Source organism: Heteronotia binoei, chromosome 7, assembly GCF_032191835.1.
Source record: "Heteronotia binoei isolate CCM8104 ecotype False Entrance Well chromosome 7, APGP_CSIRO_Hbin_v1, whole genome shotgun sequence".
Lineage (NCBI taxonomy): Eukaryota > Metazoa > Chordata > Lepidosauria > Squamata > Gekkonidae > Heteronotia > Heteronotia binoei.
Genome location: NC_083229.1, coordinates 476,426 through 485,064, shown reverse-complemented (window position 1 = coordinate 485,064; position 8,639 = coordinate 476,426). Strand labels below are relative to the sequence as shown.

At 50.0% G+C, this 8,639-nt stretch overlaps 1 protein-coding gene across 1 annotated transcript in view; it reads left to right on the top strand.

The window, feature by feature from the left end:
* The window catches only part of LOC132574794 (epiplakin-like), a 44,685-nt gene that overhangs the window by 23,066 nt on the left and 12,980 nt on the right, over nucleotides 1-8,639 (top strand). The gene's annotated exons all lie outside the window — the stretch shown is intronic.

The window sequence follows — 8,639 nt, the reverse complement described above, 5'->3', positions numbered from 1 at the left end:
TCCTGACCCTGGCGATTGGCCCACCCTGGCCTGGAGCTGCATTTGCCTGCCTCCTCTGGGTAGAGGCCGCTTCACTCTGTTAATCATCAGGACAGAAATAAACCTTGAAATGTTTACAGGCCTCTCACTGCTCTGTTCAGCTCTAGATCGTCTCTGTCTCTGTGTGTGGTGCCCTCAAGGCCCTTGTGGTGACCCACCCGGTGGGCCCACATTTCCAAGAGCTCCGTTCTCCTCAGGGCCTGCAGGCGGAGGGCCCTCGTGGCTTCCTGGACTGAGCCTGCCCATCTCCTGTCAGGGCTTCCTCTTTTCCTGTTGCCTTCTAAAGCGGAATACCAATAAGCCGGAGGTTCCCTCCACCCAGGTGGCCTTGCTGCAGCAGAAGCAGCAGCATTCTTAGAGGTCCTGGCTGGGGCGGGGAAGGGGGCTTTGTTCCCTGACTAGAGCTAGGAATTCTGGGAAACAAGCTCCACCCCCTGTATTTGGCAGGCAGGGAAGAGCTGTCGGCTCCACCCCACATCTGTTGTCATCAGCACAGAAAGCAGAGGCCGCGCATGGGTGCTTAGAGGCTTCCTGGAGCCATACTGGTCTAAACACCCCCCTCCCCCACACAAAAGGGCCATGCAAGACCTTCCATTGAGGCCAGCCAAAGCTATGCAGAACAGCCAGCCCTTGGGCTGGAGACAAGGTGGGGGGAGGAAGGGCCCAGAAGGGGTTCCAGGGATCTTCACGGCCTCTGCCCAGACCAAAGCCACGGGGGCTGGAAGCTGTCGAAGGAGAAGGGCAGGGCAAGAAGCTAGCTGGATCCACACCACCCAGGGTTCAACTTTCACAGCATGTTCCTGACTGGAAATGGCCCTCCAGGAGATCCCGGCAAAGATTCCCCCCGGCTTCCAGGGCACCGCAGGCAATCAAAAGCAAGGCCTTCTTATTCACACAGAAACAACACTTCAGTACAAATACAGAACTTTAGTTTTGCGTACATAGAAATGCACAAAGTAGAAATTCAGTCCACCACATCCATACATTAGGACCTGCATGCTTGCATGATACAAACCCTCTCAAATGCAAACACACTTGGGTTTTCCCCCCATTATTAAATAGCTGAACTGTTTGTTATCAGGTCACAGTTCGGACTCCTTCATGTCACTGTATTAGCTTGACGAACAGGGAGCTCACATAGATGCTGTACTCTGTGGGGCTGAGGTGGCCCAGAGGAAAGGAAGGCCGGTCAGCCGTGGGTGGCAGGCGGGAGCAGTGAAATTCTTCCTCTGCAGTATAGCCTGAATGAGGCCCTCTTCCCAGAGCTCCCCCATCCCAAACCCCATGTGATACGAAGCAGGTTCCCCCTGAGAACCTTTTCTCCAAGCTGCCTCAGTCTCTGCCAGCCCCTCTCTGTCTCCCCTTCCTGGCTGGACCCCTCCCCCCTCCAGGCCTGGCCAGATCTCCTTCCTCCCCACCCCCTGGGGGCCCAGCAGCCTGCCCTTCCAGGAAGGTTCCTTTCAGCAAAGGCCCCTCTGAGCCATGGCTGGAGAGAAAGGCAGCACCCCACGGCAGAGTTTCCCCAGCAGTCAGCCTGAATATGAGAATTAGGCCCGCCAGCCTCCAGGTGGAGCTGGAGGGATCAGCGCTTCTGCAGCAAATGGGTGCTCCGGATCGTGGCTTTTGTGGTGGCATAATACTAGGGTTGCTGGCTTCAACTCAGGAAATACCTGGGGACTTTGGTGGGTGAACCCATAGTCTTTCCCATGCCCTAAAACAAAGAAATAAACATACAGCAGTCTGTTTCCCCTGAATACAGTCTTTATTTCCTCATTCCCCAGCAGCTGGCTGCACTTCCACTAAATGATAGATAGATAGATAGATAGATAGATAGATAGATAGATAGATAGATAGATAGATAGATAGATAGATAGATAGATAGATAGATAGATAATTTTATTTGTATCCCGCCCTCCCCGCCGGAGCAGGCTCAGGGCGGCTAACAGCATTATATAAAAACAAAGTTACATCCAACATTTAAAAATTCTAATGAGTTTAAAATTAATCAATTAATTAAATTAAATTAATAAAAGTGCTATTGCTATTCGTTCTTTTGTGGTGGCGGTTATCCTTAGCAGCTTCTTTCTTCAGCGAAGGCCAGTCTGAAGAGGAAGGTCTTGCAGGCCCTGCGGAATTGTTCAAGGTCCCGCAGGGCCCGCATTTCCTCTGGGAGTTGGTTCCATAGGCTCGGGGCTACAGAGGAGAAGGCCCGATTGCGGGTGCATTGCAGCTTCACCTCTCTTGGTCCGGGGGTGGTCAGCAAGTTTTTTCCAGCTGACCGTGCTCTCTGGGGTTCATATGGGGAGAGATGGTCCCTAAGGTAGACAGGTCCTCGACCATATAGGGCTTTAAAGGTAATGACCAGCACTTTGTAACGAACCCGGTATATAACTGGCAGCCAGTGCAGCTCGCGCAGCCCAGGCTGTATGTGCTCCCATTTAGGGAGCCCCAGCAACAGTCTGGCTGCTGCGTTCTGCACCAGCTGCAGCTTCCGGGTTCGGTACAGAGGCAGCCCCATGTAGAGGGCATTACAGTAATCCAGCCTCAAGGTGACCGTTGTGTGAAGTACCGTTGCCAGATCTTGGCGCTCTAGGAAGGGAGCCAACTGCCTTGCCCGCCTTAGGTGGAAAAAGGCTGACTTGGCAGTGGCTGCAATCTGAGCCTCCATTGATAATGAAGGCTCCAGTAAAACTCCCAGACTCCTAACCCGGTGCGCCGCTTTCAACGGCGCCCCGTCGAAGACCGGAAGAGGTATTTCCCCTTCCCAGGCGCCCCGACCCAGGCAAAGGACTTCTGTCTTTGCTGGATTCAATTTCAGCCCGCTCCCCCTCAACCATGTTGCCATATCCTGCAAGGCCATATCCTGAAAGTCAACACACATGCTCGCAAAGCAGCAAAAATAAATGCAGTTTGCAAGCACACATATTTGTGATCTTCTTGGGGCAATTTACTCACTGGAGCTGCTGAATGTAACCATCTGCTGTATTTCCATCAACTTCTTCATGCTAACAGAAAAATGAAAGCAGAGCAGCCTAGGGGGTGGAGCCAGAGGCGTCACTAGGGCAGGGCCAAGGGGGCCATTGCCCCCCCCCAGAGCATTCTCATTGGCCCCCTAGGGCTCTTTGAAGGCAGCAGGCGGCAAGCAATCACAGTCTTTATTGGCGGGAGACGCGGGGAGGCTCTTTCAAGGCAGTGGCGAAGCGAGAGAAGGCCGGGAGGGAAGAGGAAAGCGCAGCTCTCCGCAGGCAGGCATCAGAGGGCGAGCAGGCAAACCAGGGAAGGGAGGACGTTGCGAGCCAACCAGCGAGGGAAAGGAGGCTTTAGACGCGCGGGGCGCAGGAGGGAAGGGAAGGGGGCAGGCAGGCAGAGAGCGAGGGAGTCCCTCACGCAGGAGGAAAACAGGCGGCATCGGCCGCGCTCGCAGCAGCAAGAGGAGGAGCGGGTGAGGGGTAGCGCAGGAGCATTGCCGGCAGTGCGCATGAGCGCCAGTGCTGAAGACTCCGCACCGCAGGCGCTGCTGCTGGCGGCGGGGGAGGAGGGGGTAGGCGACGAGGACCCGAAGCGGGCTTCTTTCTCGCTGGTTCTCGCCAGGTGCGCTGAGCTCCCCCAGCCGCCGCTCTCAGCTAGCAACTGGTCTTGCACAAGCCCGCGCCACCGCCAGCGCCTTGGGAGGGACGGACTGATGGAAGAAGTAGTTTGCAGGACGAGCAGCGCCTCTCCTCAAGTTTCGGGACGGTTACCGTCCCCAAATCTTTCGGCTTCTCCAGGCGGAGGCTTCCTTTGTTCGAACGCGAGGGATTTAGCACCTCTGGGCAGCGCACGAGGACTGCTGCTCTTCCCTCCGAGTCCGGCACACTTGGCCCCAGGGTGCAACCGACTTGGTCCCAGGGTGCAACCCACGCACTTGGCCCCAGGGTGCAACCCACCCCAGTGACGCCACTGGGTGGAGCTTTCCTCCATACAAACAGAGGGACTCTGCTCACTTCTCTTCCTTGCACACACTCACTGGGAAGACCCATGTGGCTCTGCCTACTTACCCCACCCGTTCAGCTTTCTTCTTGGTCTCCCACCCAAGTACAAACCACAGGAGTTAAAGGCACACACGTAGTCCAAAACACAGGCAGTTTGCAGGCTTCTTCTGTGTCTGCCCAGATAGAAAGAGGAAACAGAAAGAACTGTGGACCAAAATAAACAAAGATCCTATCTTTTTCTATTTCTTTTACATATTAAGTAAATAACATTCTAGTCAATTTCAGAAGCAAGTATCAGAACAGTGAAAATGCATAATGGTACCCAAATATCGCAGAATAAAAGTTACAAAACAGCCATGGAGGGGCTCCGATGTCACTCTTCAAGAAAGCAGAATGTGCTCAAGTAAAACAATCAGTTTTCATAAAGGCACAGCCGACTTAATATTCTTCCAGCAGTCAGATGTGGTGGACATGCGAAACAGTGCAGACTTATTGGGCAAAAGTACATGAACTTATACAGAAAGTTTTAAAGATGGCTATACCCTTTAAACCTGAATTATTGTTGTTCAATCAAAAAAAAAAAGGTAAAGGTAGTCCCCTGTGCAAGCACCAGTCGTTTCCAACTCTGGGGTGACGTTGCTTTCACAATGTTTTCATGGCAAACTTTTTATGGGGTGGTTTGCCATTGCCTTCCCCAGCCATCTACACATTTCCCCCAGCAAGCTGGGTACTCATTTTACCGAACTCAGAAGGACAGAAGGCTGAGTCATAGAATCATAGAGTTGGAAGGGACCTCTAGGGTCATCTAGTCTAACCCCCTGCACAATGCAGGAAACTCACAAACACCTCCCCCAAAATTCACAGGATCTTTATTGCTGTCAGATGGCCATCTAGTCCAGGGCTGGGGAACAGTGGCTCTCCAGATGTTTTTTGCCTACAACTCCCATTAGCCATGCTGGCTGGGGCTGATGGGAGTTGTAGGCAAAAAACATCTGGAGAGCCACTGTCCCCAGCCCTGATCTAGCCTCTGTTTAAAAACCTCCAAAGAAGGAGAGCCCACCACCTCCCGAGGAAGCCTGTTCCACTGAGGAATCGCTCTAATGGTCAGGAAGTTCTTCCTAATGTTGAGGCAGAAACTCTTTTGATTTAATTTTAATCCGTTCGTTCTGGTCCTACCTTCTGGGGCCACAGAAAACAATTCCACACCATCCTCTATATGACAGCCCTTCAAGTCAGGAATCTATTTGACTTTTCATTTTTAGCAGAGTTGGACTTTCAACAGATGTCTGGGTAATTGAAATCTCCCATAATCACTGTATCCCTTCTCTTGGAGAACTTTGCAATCTGCTGTAGAAGTATCTCATCCAAGTCCTCTGCCTGACTTGGTGGTCTGCAGAAGACCCCCACAATAATACCACTGTTATTTCTTACTCCTTTTATTTTTACCCAGAGACTCCCAACTAAGTTGCCATGCTCAGATTCACATATTTTCTCACAAGTATATACCTCCTTCACATATACTGCTACGCCTCCGCCCTTTCTCGTTTGCCTGTCCCTTTTAAATAAGTTGTACCCCTGAAACCTAATATTTCAGTTGTGAGTGTCATCCCACCAAGTTTCAGTAAGGCCTATTATGTCATAGTCTCCTTCCTTTATTAGGACTTCCAGTTCCTCCTGTTTGTTTCCCATACCCTGTGCATTAGTGTAGAGACATCGGAATCCACGTTTTATGCATCCCTAGGGTTTAGTTTCCGTACAAGCCTGCAAGTTAAGATTACCTAGCGTATGTGCCACTCTTTGCAAATCTTTAATGTTCTTATCCCCAGTTTCTGGCATCATATGAGGCTTTGAATTATTGTCTCGCTCCTCCATACAATTTAGTTTAAAGCCCTCCTTATTAGGTTAGCAAGGCTTTACCAAACACCCTTTTCCCTACCGCCGTAAGGTGCAAATCATCTCCCAATAGAAGACCACCATCTCGAAAGCGTAAGTCATGGTCCAGAAATCCGAATCTTTCCTGATGACACTATTGATGTAGCCGGTTGTTTATTTGAAGAATTCTTCTTTCTTGTCCTAAGCCACGGCCTTCAACAGGAAGCACTGACGAGAACACAACCTGTGCCCCCAGTTCCTTCACCTTCTGACCCAGAGCCACATAGTCTTTTCTAATACGTTCAAGGCTATGACGGGCAGTATCATTTGTTCCCACTTTCAAGTCAACCTTGAGCTGGCTACCTGAATCTAGCTTCCGCTGGGATTGAACTCAGGTCATGAGCAGAGGGCTCCGACTGCAGTACTGCAGCTTTACCACTCTGCACCACAGGGCTCTTTTTGTTAAATATGATGCCACAAATTGTGAGGAAAAGCCCCCTTTTCCGAACATCGTAGTCACCAGTATGGTTGCCAGGGCGCCTGGAGGAGTGAGCTCGCACACGTCTGGCCAGAGAGTGTGGGCAAAACTATCCAAGAACTGAAAGGGACCTGTGTGTACAAGCAGCCACAAGTTATGCAGTCACTCTAATCTGGTACCGAGTGCTTGCTAACACACACAGACGTTTCCCCCATGGAGCGGAAGAAGCTGCGCCGCCCCGGAGCTATCCAGGCGACCGGTTATGAAGCGCTGAACATGGAATCCACCGTGTAACGCTAACACCACTCGTAGCCATCTTCCCGCCAGGCTGGACTTCATTCCCTCAAAGTGGAAGGCTCACGTACACACCTTATGTCACCTTTAGCCCGCAAGCAACCCGTCTGCCCCATGAATGGATTAACAGCTCAACTGTTGTTCCTGATTGTCTGGCAAAGCCCTAGACAAAGGCTCCTGCCCAGAAGATGATGGGAAAAGAGGAAGACCATCTCCTGTCAGAGCCAAGTCTTTTGTCTAAACCGGGGATACCTAGGTCAATATTTGATTCCCTATTGTCACCTTCCCAGATAAGCCCATTTAATCTTAAGTATTTAGCCATTTCCATTCTTCTTCCCAACTGACACCTTGGAGCCGCCCTAGGGCCTGTTGCAATCAGGAAGATTCTTTCAGGTACCCAGGATCCAGGCAAGCTCATTGGTCAAGACAGGTACCCAATTAGGTACCACCAAGGAACTCGCCATTGGCTCTGCAAGTGTCCAGCCTTCATGGTCATCGCAGAGCCTCCCCTTTCTCCTCCCTGATACTTCCCATCCCCTGAGGGCTCAAGAGAGTCCTTATAACCTGTGGACTAGCTACCCACAGGTGTGCTTCTATCAGTAACCCACCTTCCGCTGCATAGATCCATCCCCGATTCCTGATCATTTTCGGGTCCCTTACCCATTTCCTCACGTGTCGCCCATTGGAGCCTTCCTCGAAGACTGCGATAGGTAATATTGCCCTGTGTGTCTACCCTTATATGTTCCCCTATCGTTCTATCTATATTTCCTAGGACTGTGAGAATGTGTGATTGTATTTTTAATCTTGTGTGGAAGACTATATTTTTCTTAATAAATTACAATTGGTTTTACTAAATTAGAGTCTCCTTATTCAAGCATCACTCTCTGGCTGGTTAACCTTGTATACAAAGGTGAAAAGATCCCTAGTGAGCCAGGTGCCCACCTGACTAATTCCCCAACCTCGTTTTGAGGGCATTTAGGCTTACAGAATAACCAATAAGAATTGGTCGGCACATATTGAGAAAAAAATTCAAAGCAATGGTTTTATCTCTAGAACTACTGTCCATGCTGTCTTTCTCTGCCGCAGTCCAACAAATTAAAAACAGGTTGCTAGATATTGAGCACCAAGCCTTATACAGTCTGGCTAAGAAAATTTGTTCCACACTGAGCTCTGAGATCCCTCTCAGGACTGGGAAAAGGGCCTCAAATCTATCCGTCTTGCAGGTGCCGCAGAAGTGTAGAGCTTTCTCCCTTGCCAGATGCAACGCCATACCCTCTGCCATTCTTTATGGCAGATTCAATAAGACAGCCTACTCAGTGGGATACTGCCTCTGTAAGCAAAAATGTGTGGAGTCAATTTCTCATATTCTTCTTTACTGTAATTTGTATACAGATCTTCGTCACAAGCATTTACATCCTCTTTTAGTTAGCGGGGTTGATTGTTCTGATGCACTGAAAGTCTATAGACTTTTGAATGAATGATTCTTCATCTAGTGTCACTGAGAAAGTGGCTAAGGTTCTTTACTCTGTTTTAAAGGCATGTCAGAGGATCTCATAGAAACAGTTAATGTTTATGCTTACTCTGATGTATATGTACACAATCGTTCCATTTTATGTCTTTTAACCAATTTGCTCTGAGATATATATATATCTATATAAAGGTAAAGGTCGTCTCCTGTGCAAGCACCAGTCATTTACGATGCTGGGGTGACATTGCATCACAGCATCTTCACAGCAGACTTTTTACAGGGTGGTTTGCCATTGCCTTCCCCAGTCATCTTCACTTTCCCCCCAGCAAGCTGGAGACTCATTTTACCCACCTTGGAAGGATGGAAGGCTGACTGATCCTGGAGCCAGCTACCTGAACTCAGCTTCTGCTGAGATCGAACTCAGGTCGTGAGCAGGGAGCTCAGACTGCAGTACTGCAGCTTAACCACTCTGCGCCACGGGCCTATCTATCTATCTATTTTATGCCAATAAAGGCTG